Source organism: Triturus cristatus, chromosome 4_1, assembly GCF_964204655.1.
Source record: "Triturus cristatus chromosome 4_1, aTriCri1.1, whole genome shotgun sequence".
Lineage (NCBI taxonomy): Eukaryota > Metazoa > Chordata > Amphibia > Caudata > Salamandridae > Triturus > Triturus cristatus.
Window position 1 is genome coordinate 275,105,972 of NC_140585.1, and position 13,714 is coordinate 275,119,685.

Genomic DNA, 13,714 nt, shown 5'->3' on the forward strand with positions numbered 1-13,714 from the left:
GCCTCAGTTATTCAAATGAGGCTGCTTCCACTGCAGAAGGTGTAACTGTTGGGCAAAGCCCCTCAGTGCCGCTGTAGTTCGATGCAGGAATTAGAAGTGGATTTCACAGTCTTCCCGCTCCACCTGCTAAGTTTTCAAGATAACCACGACTATTTGAGACGATCTTAGTTCTACATAAGTTGCAATTTATAGCTAAAGCCCAACATTGTCTCGCTGATGGCTCTCGGGCGGCCTTCATATTGTCATATTTCACGAGAGAGGCATTGGTCTGGGGATGTCACACATTCCAACTTGTGGCTGAATAACTGCTATCAATGTATTCAGCAGGACCAGGCCCTGCTCGGTCGACGGCACAATAAGCAAGCGGTGTGTATAGGATAATTGACCCTTCAGCAAGGCGATTCGGATCCAGTCACTTATATCAGCAACTATTTGTAGACGTCCAATGGACATATGGAGCAGTGCTAGCAGCTTTTTATCTAGGATTAAATGAGGTATTGACATTGTAAATGAAAATGTGTTTAATGTATGTGTATTTGTTTGGTGTGGAGTGGAGTGGACAAAGTGATGAAGAAATACATAGGGGAAGGTTGAGAGATTGAGAGTTGAGAGATCGAGACCAAACACATAAATAAAACTAATAATTAAAAAAACTTATGGGGGGGGGGTGAGACAATATAATTGGCCACAGGGGTTGCCAGAACAACAAATAGGGTGCAATAAAAACAACATAAACACAAATTCTGCATTACAGTTAAAAGGAGTAAACACAGTATTGTTGGTAATGGGGCTAAACACTTTACATCTGGAACAGCTGGATTTAAGGTTCACAATAAAACTCTGTCTCTGGGATATAGGGACTAGGCATTCAGCACTGGGGATACCAGGATTTTCTTTCTTTTTTAAAATATTTTTATAAAACATTTTATTGATAATCCAATACACATTGAGTAAAGCATTTCACAGACATGACCGTATTCAGTTAGTAACCCATATGCTGCAACGCACAGTAAGTTTGTACACAACAAAAGGACAGGAAAATACAGGTGTGCCCTCCCCATCTCCATATAATTACCAAGATTCTTTGATTCACATTTGGCATTGTCTCATAGCATATCCATATTCTGAAAATCAGTCACTCATGCCAGAATCTGAATCGTCAGGAGGAGGAGTACATATGTTTCCCCGAAAGTTGTTCCATTTCCCCCACACTCGTGTCCATTTTTGGGGGCATCCCCTATTAATAAAGACTGCCTTTTCTGCCACCATGGCGCTGTCAAGATCTCGACACCACTGCTGATGGGAAGGTGCAATTTGGGCTCCCCAGTGTCTTGCAATGTTCCTTTTAGCTAGGGTGATGCTGAGTGTGGCCCAGTTCTGCGCCGCATGGTTTAGATCAGTGGGTTCGCACACATTAAGTAAGCACATTCGGGGTTCGAGAGGGACCTTGAACCCACATACCTGGGTGATCGTCGTCATAACTGCTCTCCAGTATTGCATGATGTGGGGGAAGTCCCATATCGTGTGGTGGAAAGACCCAGTGACCCCGCAACCCCTCAAGCAAAGCGGCGTGTCAGCCCTTCCTATTTTATGCATTATCGACCGCGTATAATAGGTTCTATGTAATATTCTGAGTTGCACAAGTTTTAACCTAGAAGGGGTCGCCACCTCCCGCGGGGACGCCAGCGCCTCCTGCCACTCCTGTTCGTCCAATTCCCCCACCTCTGCCTGCCATCTCTCTTTTAGTGTCTGTGTGGGATCTCTCTGATTATTTATCAGCTATCGATAAGTGAGAGAGATTGCCTTTTTAGATAGCGCGTCTGAAAGTAGACGGTCCTCGAGCAGGGAGGACTCAGGCAGATCTGCTCCTGAGCGTATGGTTTTTGTAAGGGCATGTCGAATTTGGGTATAGCTATATTGTTCCCTTCCCGCCATCTGATACGTTGCCTGTAGCTGTACAAAGGAAACCACCTCACCTTTTTTCCATAAGTCGCCAACTTTAGAAATTCCTATGAGGTCCCACCTTGTAAAACCTTTGCTCATGTGCAATTTGCCGAATCTTGGGGAGTTCCACCACGGTGTGTGCTGAGTTATCACTCCCTCCCATCCCAGTGCTCGCTGCGCTGTGTACCAGATTTGCACAGTGTGGGCCGTGGGTGCTATTAGCGTGTTTTTCTTGTGCTTGTCGTACAATACACCCAGGGGACCATTCACACCTAACATGCCAGAGCTGGTTCATCCTGTGGGGCGTGCAACCACTTATTGATCACTATAAGCTGGGATGCCCAGTAATATAGCTGTATGTTGGGCAGGGCGATACCACCGTCGTACCAGCTGCGAGTTAGTTTACTCAAAGCTATTCGGTGAGGTTTTCCCTCCCACAGGAGATGGCCCACCTCCGTCTCGATGGCTTTAAAATATGAGTTAGGAACCGGTGTGGGGGTGTTTTGTAATACATACAGGAACCTAGGGAGGGCCATCATCTTGAACAGTGCCGCTCTCCCCAGCAGTGTCAATGGGAGTGATTGCCAGTTTTTTACATAATTCTTCAGCCTCCGCAGCGGTGGGAGCAGATTACGTTCCACAAATTGTTCGTGGTGGGGCGTGATATTTATACCCAGGTATTTGAAACCGGTCTGTGTTATCTGCATCTCCGCTCCCCGGGGTAGGATTGGGGGAGGGCCCTGAAGTGTATATAACACAGATTTGGCCCAATTGATGGTATAACCGGAGAACCTTCCGTAGGATGCGCAAATGTCAAGTAAGCAATTAATGGACCGTCTGGGGTGTGTCAGGTATAATAAAATGTCATCGTCGTAGAGGGAGATACGGTCCTCCCACCCCTCCGCCCACCTCAGTCCCTGAATCACTGGGTCTCTTCGTATCCACGCCGCCATCAGCTCCAATACCGTTGCGAACAGCAGCGGTGAGAGGGGACAGCCCTGTCTGGTTCCCCGCCCCAAAGGAAAGTCCTCTGACAGGCGCCCATTGACCGTCACCTGCGCCAGTGGCTGTGCATAAAGTAGCTGTATCCAGGCACAAAATTTGGGTCCAAAGCCCAAGTGCTGCTACACCGCAAACAGGAAGGGCCATTCAACCCGGTCAAAGGCCATACTGGCATCTAGGGAGAGTATCACCGCTTCCTCTTGGATATAGGGCCCTCTAGCCAAAACCCCATGTAGCCGTCGAAGGTGGGGGTACCAGGATTAAACACTGCACCACAGGTACCGAGACTGCAAATTCTGCATTTGGGATACCAGGCGCAAATACAGCAAAGCCTCTGTACTTGGGCACACCATAACTAATAAGACTGCTTCATGAATACGGGGGACTAAAAATTATGCATTGGAAATACTGACACTAAACACTTAAAAACTGCAACATTAAAGGCAGCTTGAAAGTTTCAATCAGGAGCTAAAACTTTGGTTTGGAGCATACCAAATAAAGAGAAAAACTTTTACACAAGGGCTAACTACTCCACGTATATAACCAGCGCTTGAAATGGAAATTTAGAAGCGCGGGTATTCAGTTATCCCAGAACACCTGTTTGCTACTGAGAAGTTTTAGTTTTCTCCCACTAAAAATACTAAAGTAGTGTAGTCTCCCTTTCAAACCGAAGTGGTGCAGGTACTCAGTGCCCACCCATATAATGCATGGTATATAACAAAACCATTAACTGTGCTAAAATCTCCCCATTTGTCAATAAGCGAGACAAAAACGCTCCATTGTGTATTCAGAGATTACATTTTGCCACCATTGTGAAATCAAGGCTAAAGACTCTGCTTTTTAATTACTGGAGCTAAAAACTTTCAACATGGGCCTGTGGAGTTAAAACAAATAATAACCAATGCTGATTCCAAGGCTAAAAATCTCTCCAATGGTGCGAGCATCAATTATTAAAAGAGAAAGGCAATGCTCTTGTTCAGCCCTAAACTGATTGCTGCTTCGCAGCATTCCACAAGTCGGGTGCCCGAATCCTACAAAGACTGGGCATGCCCTAGCATGTTCTCTGGTGGTAGGCCGGACACGCCTTATGTGCTCACAAATTAACATGGCGGCTTTTTCAAGAAATGCAGTCAGCACAGTGGGAGGGAAATGGCCACAGCATCAGCTGCTAAATACAGTGTCCAAGCCTGTGTAGAGTGGGTTCGGCATTGACGCATTTTCAAAGCTCTTCTCACCGTTACCCCCTGCCCAAGAGCATAGCTCCGAGCCATGTCACATCACATCACTTACCTACCAATCCTACACAGCGGCTGCTGAATGTGCACCCTTTCTTAGTGAATGCACTGTTTTCAGCGGCCTTAATCAGAGTAGCCATAAAAGCTCACTTTAATTGCCGGCCAAATTGTGCACACAGTACCTCCTCACACAGCTGCCATGTGGGAGTCAGTGACCTACACAGCCCTATATCAGGTGGCTCACGGTCACTGCTGAAGAAGGATATGCGTAGTAATGAAAGTTTAAGAACAATCACTTTGCGTCCCTGTAGCAATTTAATTATAGCAATAGAAAGGCAAAGTCTGCGACAAGCGCGGTCAAACTTCCTATACATTACCCGTACTTCCTGTTTAAATGACCCGGTGGTTTGTCACATAGTCAACCTAAAGCTAAAAAAAAGACTGAAATGCGAAAAAAGACTAACGTGCAAATCAACTCACTGCCAACCTTCTTGTTACTGACTCATTGTGAACCCTTCAATCATAAATAAATTCACTTGTTTAATGGCGCAACATAAAGCCCAACAATAATAAAAAGAAAGAAATAATGAAAAGTGACAAAGCAAAAAATACACAGCGCAACGTGAAGCCCGACAAGTCAATTAGGAGTCTGAAAAACAGAGCAATGCAAGAGTGACCCAATCGCAAGCAGCAGTCGGGATTATACTCTGTATACAGATTACTTCAAGTCTTGCAGACAGCGCATGCGCGCTGCCAAGGCTCGACCTAAAAATGGGAACGTCCCTGGAGATCTGAATTGAGAATCTACATACAGGAGCCTGACAATTTGCTATTAGAAGTTGAGCCTATGCAGTTAAAAGGAACACAAATAGCTCTTTCTCATGAGAAGGAATTGAGACAGTAGAAGGGACTGTGTTTGTTTTGTGGTCACCCTGAACATTTTATTAAAAAAATGTCCTTACCTCGCAGGTAATGAGAAAGCACACCATTAGAAGATTTCCAACTCAGCAGTCAATACGATGACTGTAAGAAAGTGGCTCTGTATATACTGCACCAAAGTAAGGTTCAGTGTGCACAGAGTCCACAGTCCCCAGAGGTTTGGCAGAGGCTAAAGTTAGATATAACCTTACTCTCTAAAGTAGTAGGTTGGTCGAGCAGTAAGGCAGTATCAGAGGACAGTGTAGAGCATTTATTGTACACACTCAGTCAGCAAGTGGTCTCACACACTCAAGAACTGAACCCTAGGCCAATTGTTTTGTATATAAAAATATATAGTTGTTTTATTTTAGAACCACAAGTAGGTATCAAAATACTTTCTCAGAATGAGATACTTTAGGTAAATACTTTCAATAAGCAATAGACTTTTAAATGCAATAGTTACAGTTGTTGCAATAGGCAACACAAGTTAAACACAATTTATAACATTGAGCTCAATGGGAATTTTAAAGTAAACGTAATATCAATTACTTTGCATAGGTTTTTCTTACTCAGGGCTGGATCCTGGATTCAGCCCTGGTGCAACTCCTGTAAACAGTTGAAAGAAATCGTTTTTGTTACACAGGCGATTTTTAAGGAATATTTGTATATTTCAAAAATCTACACTTAGAAGAATTTCTGGCAAAAAACAGGCAATGTCATCCTATGGAGGAAAGTTTGGTTATCGGAAAATCACAGTTGTAATTGCTTTGTAGGGTTAGTGCTGGGCACAAAGATCCAGCACTGGGATCTCTCCTGATAACAGGTGAGTAATTTCGTTTTCGTTGATCGGGTGATTTTTAGTGAATATTTCAAAGTTTAAAAACTCGACACAGAAGAAAATCCAAGTGAAAACCAGTCAATGTTACCCTATGGAGAAAAAGTGAGTTATCGGCTTTCAGGTAAGTACTCGACTGGCAGAGTTAAGGTTCTGGGAATAGACTCAGGGGTCTCCCAGGGTCAGGTAGGTACAGTTGTTACACCCTCAGCGGCACAGGGGCAGCCGGGTGCAGAGAGAGTAGGCCCAATGTTAGCCTATGGCGAGCAGGGGGCCTTTGGTTGGTGGCTTCTTGCAGGTAGGCCACGCGGCTGTGGGAGCTGAGCTCCTGGTCACTTACACAGGGCAAGTGGGGAAGTAGAATAGGATAGATGCTGCACTTCCAGGGGCACTCGGGCGGCTGGGTGCAGGGTGCTTTTGAGCCGTCGGGCGCTCAATATATTTCAACGGGAAAGCTGCAAGTCGAACAAAGGCTGCAAACTCGGGAACGGAGATTCTTCAGGTGCGACCACCACTTCGAGATGTAAGTTGGGGAGCTGTAGGTTAGGTAGGCACCCAGGAGTTGGGCGCAGGGGGCCGCAGGGCGCCGGGTGCAGGGGTGTCTTTTGGCGTCGGAAAATCTTACCCTCAGCTGGTCACGGTTGGGGGGGTCCCTGGTTGTGAGGCTGCAGGCGTCGTCAGGAGCGTCGAGGTGGGTCCTTGGGTGCTGGATTCTTGGTCACAGTCGCCGGGGCGACGTCCTCGTGGTCTTTGTTCACTCAGACACAGGCCGGGCTCGGGGGGTGCAGAGTGTGCTGGATTCGCGGTTCCTGGCTTGGCACGATGGTTTGTAGCTTGTTTGAGCAGAACCACTGCTCGTGGGAGTCCCAGTCTTTTAGAGGAGCAAGGCAGTCAGGTCCTCCGGGGTTTTTGAGGTTGCTGACCACTGGAGACGCCGGGGTTTAGCAGGAGCAGGTTCGAGGGTCGACAGGCCTGTAGGGCTGGGGCCAAGTAAGTTGGTGTCGTCCTCTTGTTAGCAGCTGCACAGCAGGTCTTCTTTCTTCTTGTTCTTCTTGGTAGTTTCGGAATCTGGATCTGTGGAAGGAAGGTTAAGGCTGCCCCTAAATACTAAATTTAGGGGCGTTACAGGTAGGTAAAGGGCAGGGACCAATGGGTCCCTTCCCTGGGGTGGGTACACCCCCTATCCTGCCACTCTCCAGTGGGAGGGGGGCAGGAGCCTAGTCCTGATTGGGTAGGGCACCCCATCCTCAAGATGGCGAGAGCCCGGAGTTGAGCTTCACCTCATCTCCCCCACCTGAGGGGTGGGGTTGGCAGAGGCTGGCACACCCCCTTTCCTCTCTTGGACTTTTCCGCCAGTGTTCCCGCCAGAGTGGGGGTCAGAACCGGTGGGGACCAGTTGCTGAGTACAGCAAGTGGTCTGGGGAGCCTCACAAAGGTGGCATGCCTTTGAAGCTTCCCCTGCCCATACTGGGGGAGGAGGCTTGGCACCTCGCCCCAGGATGTGCAGTGTTGCAGGCCCACAAGAGCAGATGGCTCTCTACCCAGGGGGCCAGCAACCTGTCTGCTGGGTGGCAGCCTAGGCAGCCTCTCAGTCAGGACACTGGTTGTGGGTTAGTTTCAGGAGGCAACTCTAAGTTGCCCTCTGTCGTGCATTTTACATTAAATCCCACACTGGCATCAGTGTGGGTTTAATGTGCTGAGAAGTTTGATAACAAACTTCTCAGTCTTCAGTGTAGCCATCATGGTGCTGTGGAGTTTGTAATGACAACCTCCCAAAATCATATACTCTTAATGACAGCACCGCACTTACAGTGCCCAGGAATGGACCTGGGTACTGTAAGGGTACTGGGCCCATGCCCCTGTACCCACACCACTGGCATAGTGCACCCAGCTAGAGGGGTGACTGAGGTATGCCAGGGCAGTGTGTTTGTGGGCATGGCACACTGGGATGTGTGCCATGTCGACTCTTTGTTTTGTTCTGTACGAAGACATTCAGCCTGCAAAGGCAGTGTGTGTATGTCAGGGTACAGGGCCTCTAAGGGTGGCACAATAAGTGCTGCATCCCTTAGGAGCCTTCTCTGGTCACAGTGCCCTGGGTACATGGGGTACCATTTACCAGGGACCTGCCTGTGGCCAGAGCTGTCAACTGGGTTTTGTTTTGGGGAAGGAACACAGGCCCTGGGGTCCTGATTGACAGGGCCCTAGAGCACATCAAGTCAAAGAGCATCAGTAGTCTGGCAACAAAAAAAAGAAAGGGGGGGTTTACTACACCAGAAACCCACTTTCTCACACAGACGTACTTCCATATGGAAGTAGTTCTTTCTACCAATAGAGGATCTTACATCTCGAAACCTTAATTGACTATGGTGCATCAGGATATTTTATGGAGACCAGATTTCAACGAATGAATGAAATTCCCACGCAGGATAAAGGAACACAGTAAGAAATATAGGGTATAGATGGAGAATCTCTGACTTCAGGAGACAAGGCTATGATAATGTCAACCCATGCAGGTCATATGGAGGAAACAGTCTTTGATATAATTGACACTCCAGCGTTTTCTATAGCTCCAGGAACTTCATACCTCTGCAGATGGAACCCAAGGATTGAGTGGTAGATTCCAGCTATTGGTTTCTGCTCTGAGTCCAGTAAAATCCTTATGCACAAGTGTACAAGGTTCAAAACTTAATCTGTCTTGTTGTACAGCAAGAAACACATTTTGTTATTTCAGGTGAGTTATACTCAAGAGGTCTATAAAGCCTTAAAGGATGCCATCAGTCATGAAGGAGCACATACCCTTCTATCAATTTGTCCTTAATACTTTGTTATTGACTTGATCACTGACACCTCTATTGCTCATGAAGGGTTCCATCCACTAACCATTAAAGAGGATGAGTCCCTTTAGCAGTCTCTGCAAGATACACGCTTAATTCACCATTCTATTGCCCCTACTGCTTCCCCAACCTTTTTATAGCCAAACCAAACAGCAAATACTTAGATTATGCAGAATTAAATGCTATGATCATCAGAAATAGATATCTTCTCCCCCTTATGTGTCTCCATAGGGCCTACAATCTGCTAAGAATGTGTGAGAGATATATAAGTGAAAGCCGGCATTCACTACTCATTATCATCATTAGGAGAAACTCGTCATGCCATTTGACTTCACACGTTTTTTGCTATTTGAGGAATATTGTCCGAGGTTTGGTTTCCTAGACCCTTTGAAGAAAGTGCAGACTCAATGACAACTTACCAATGACACGGAGCCCATAACGCTGCTGTTTTTGCCTGTCTTTTGCCTGCCCTGCCCTGCCAAGTGACCGGAGAGACCTGAGGACGGAGGGCGAAACTACATGCCCCAGCGAGTTTAGCGGCACACCCGCACGCCGCCAATGGTGTGCAACATGCCAGGAGGCGCTTAAGAGGAGGCCAGGGATCCCGCAGCACGGGACGCGCACGGGTGTGTCCAGGATGCGCCCGGGCAAAGCCCAAGCCAAGGGCGGGCCCGTCTGGGCCCGTCAGAACACGGAGGAGGCTGTGCTGGGCCTACCCTCTTGGTTGGATCATCCTTGTTCCGATGTGGTCCTGCTGGAGATCCCATCTCCAGCAGGACCATAGCAGGACTAGTCATCTGGCCCCAGTCCCAGTCTGGACCTCGTTGGCAGCACTTACGGACCAGGTAGGGATACAACGTCCATCATCCACTTTATTACAGACCTCTTGGGACTAACTAGGGATCTGGGACTAACTTATTGACTGAAGTTTTGGAACAAGATCAGGCTGACAGTATTTGATGGGGAGGCGCAGGGCAGTTGCCCCGGACGGCTCTTTCAGTTCCATAGTAACCATGGACTCGTTTTTACAGCGGGCTAGATAGAACTGGTGAACCGGCGCCTTTCTAGATCCCCTGTAACTTCCCACCCTTCCCTGCCAACATTCACAGTTACCCCTGTGGATAGTACCAACGATCCACTTAATACCTCGGGAACCCAAGATTTAGTTGGACTAAACAGCTCGACTAGTTATTACCCTGGTCAATGTTACACCTTAGCCGCACTATTACGATTAATACCCCTGGGGGGGCACATGTAACCGTACCTGATGGGCAAGTGGAAATTGTGAATACCAGTCACCCTTTGAATCCATCTATCAGTAGACCAGTCACTCGAGGGAGGCCTGGAGGTGTAGAGTGGGCTAACCAAGGGTCGGGCGTGAAATGGTCAGCCACCGGGGGGAAAGGTAAAAAGGCCAAGGGCTGAATCTATACCTGAGAACACACCTGTCAACCAAGGGCTGACCAACGCAGACATTATATCTTTTTTAGAATCTATGCAGAACTCTATTAAAGCCATAATGGACACCAAGCTAGGTCCAATTATCCAGTGGCTGACTCTGATTGAAAACAGTATTTCCAAACTCAACAGTAGTTCACTGTCAAGGAGTGCAGAAGTTTACTCATTGACAGCTTCTTTATTATTGGATGGTTCAAATCCAGGAGTCCTACACACTCACCCTAAGGAATTTCCATCCCTCCCTTCTAAATCACTGAGCGATAAAGCACATCCCCGATCGAGAATGCACCCATCTACATCTCATTCTGGCACGGACTCAGGTACTATTTTAGGCTCAAAGGAAAGCTTGGCCGTTTGCGGCCGATTAGCCCAGGAGAGAAACGCCCATGGGGAGCAATACCCGGAAGGAGGCAAGGGCCCCTTGGAAAATCATATGAATAATCTGCCTGATATTCATCTACCACCAGAGTCAACCCCATGCATTGTGGTATTGGGGATTCTTCCCCAGGGTACGAGGGAGGATTATTTCCAATTAAAGAACAAGGTATTACATTGGTATCTTGTAATACGGTGCTAGGAACAAGGGTAGAGAAATATATAAACATGGTGCGGAGGGTCAACTGGGTTGGAAGCTCTCGCAAATCGTTCAGTGGTGACTGTGATATCAACAACTTCAACCAATCTCATTTTGTAGAAAGGAATTTGTTCTCTACCACTAACAATTCCTCTTATGGCCCCAAGACAACGATTGTGGCTCTACCCCTTGGTTTCTTTAATAAACCCGAACCCTCAGGACGCAATCATTTGGCAAACACTCTCGATGGCCCAAACAATAGTCAAAAGTCATTGTACCAATCATCAAGGAATCCAACTCTAAATTGGGCACCAGACATAAATCATTGAAACAGTTTGGGATATGGCTGGTGGGAGTTGCCCTCTCTTCCTACTCTTGAGCTAGCTAAGCATTTTACACCTCTGATAACTCTAGATGCTTGTGATTGACTTAGTGGGCCCGACTCATCGAATCAAGTAACACCATCTAGACTGCAGGAAACTCCAAGAACAAGCATCAGGACTGCAGGTTTCTTTAACATAAATGTTATACCTGGAATATTGCCGGACTAGCTAGCAAGTTTTCTGACCCTTCATGGATCACGTATGTTAAACAATTTGGTGTAATTTGCTTGCAGGAGACTTGGTTAACTGGAAGCATTCCACCATTGGAGGGTTACAAGTCGTTTTCAGTCCCGGCTATCTCTTCTCATGTGGAAATATCAAGGGGTGGTCTCATAATTTATATTTCCCTGGCAGTCGAATGTAGTTTGAGGGTCTTGCCAACAGAAAATTCATGTATACAGTTACTGGTACTCCATAGGGGGCCCCATAAGTTGGGCCTCATAAATATTTATAACTCAACATCTTATATCAATGAAATATGTAATATACCTCTGTTAGGCTCCTTTGTAAGGCAGCACCTGAACACGACTTTTGGAGACCCTGTGATTGCCGGGGTTTTAATATTCACACCTGTGGCGACCCCAGGGTAGTTCGTTTGGCTGACCTGGGGTGTCCTTGTGTGCAGGGTATCTATTTTGAACACTCCACACACAGGGAGTCTTTGAATAGTCTACTCCATGAATTCGACTTGTCCCTCATGTTTATCTGACCCATGCAGCAAGTCAGCTACTCCATATTTTAAAGGCAGGGGTGATGGTTGATTTATAGATTTTATTTTGGGGTCCTACCCACATTAGATCTAATCTCAGGATTTGCCGTCCAAGCAAGTGTCTATAGTGACCACAACCCCCTATGTGTATGTTTTCAAGGGCCCCTCATGGTAAACAGGGGGGGGGGGCTAGCCAATGCGGTGAAACCAACAGATGGTGGGAGGCGGTTAAAATGGTCCCAGATATCCCCAGACCTGTTTTATGAGTATATGTCAGCCGTGTGCGCCAATGAGTTGGCTAGGTGCTGTTCTGTAACCTCAGCACCTGAGGATGTGTTTGGCGCCTTTAACATCATCTCAGGTAAAATAAGTGACTTTCTAAGAGCAATCTATTACTCGGTCCCCCAGATGGTTCCACTCCCTTTGTTCCAAGGCGGCCAGGAAGCTGCGGGAGGCACTTAGTAAATGCCCCAGGGACCCTATACAGGTGAGATCTTGTCGTAGAGAATATAAACTAGAACTTGCAAGACAGAAATCTGTTTTAAAAGGTGAATTATGGAGGGAACTAATCGAAGCAAGTATGTTGAGGGATAGTTCAAGATTCTGGAATAGAATCAATAGTACTTTTTTGAATCCTTAGGAGGGGAGAGCGGTAACTGCCCATATAACAGAGGAGGGATGGGTTCACCATTATGAAGATATGTTTGAGTTCACCTGCTCACTACCTAGGGTGGTTGCTGATTCTGACTTGGTTTTTAGTTGCTTTGAGGTCAAGGAAGGCATGATGGGACTGTCTAGTAACAAAGCTCCAGGGCCTGATGACATCCCAGCCCACCTTTTTAAATCAAACGCTACTCTCTGGGCTCCGGTCCTTGCCGTAGTTTTGAAAGCAGTGGCAAAATCCGGCTGCCCTGAGACTTGGGCACCTTTAACTATAGTGCCAGTTTTTAAAAAGGGTAACAGAGACAGCACCCACTGTTATAGACCAATTTCCTTGTTGGAATCGGTGGTCAAGGTGGTGGGCTGCGTGCTTTTGGAAAGGTTGACAACCTGGACAGAGGAACACGCCATTTTATCAGATATTCAGATTTGGGTTTCACCCTGGAAGGTCAACCATGGCCCAATGTCTTAATCTGTCCATGATCTTGAATAAGTACACGGTTGCTCGCCCCGGTACGATCTATTTAGCATTCATGGATCTGTCTTCTGCGTTTGACCACGTGAACAGGGGCAAACTTTGGCAGTCCATGCTTGCTATTGGGGTAGATGACAATATTGTCTCTTTCCTAGAAAGTCTCCATCAAGCAACCAGGGCGCAGGTCAGATTTTCCCAGGACCTTAGAGTCTCCCACACTGTGGCCATCAAGTGAGTTGTAAGACAGGGTTGTATCCTGGACCCTTTTTTGTTTATTTTATATCAATGATCTAGATAGTGTATTACAAAATACAAGGGTTGATTTCTCGCAGGTAGGCCGTTGTGGTCTCCTGGTTTTATTATACCCGGATGATGCGATCCTTGTATCTAGGACCGCTAGGGGGCTACAAACCCTGCTTGACTCATTTTCCGCGTTTATGAAGGACCGGGATCTGTCCATAAATTATTCAAAATCTTTTGTGATGCAGATATGTACCCGCACAAAAAAGACCTTTCAGTTTAGGGTGGGTACCACAAAAGTTCCCCGTACCAAGGTTTTCTCGTATTTTGGAGTCACTTTGAATGAACACCAGAATTGGGGCCCATTAAAGCAGACAAAGAGGGGTGACCTAGTGCAAGCAAATGCGGCCAATTTAAACTTTGCTACCAAACTAGGTAAAAGACCTA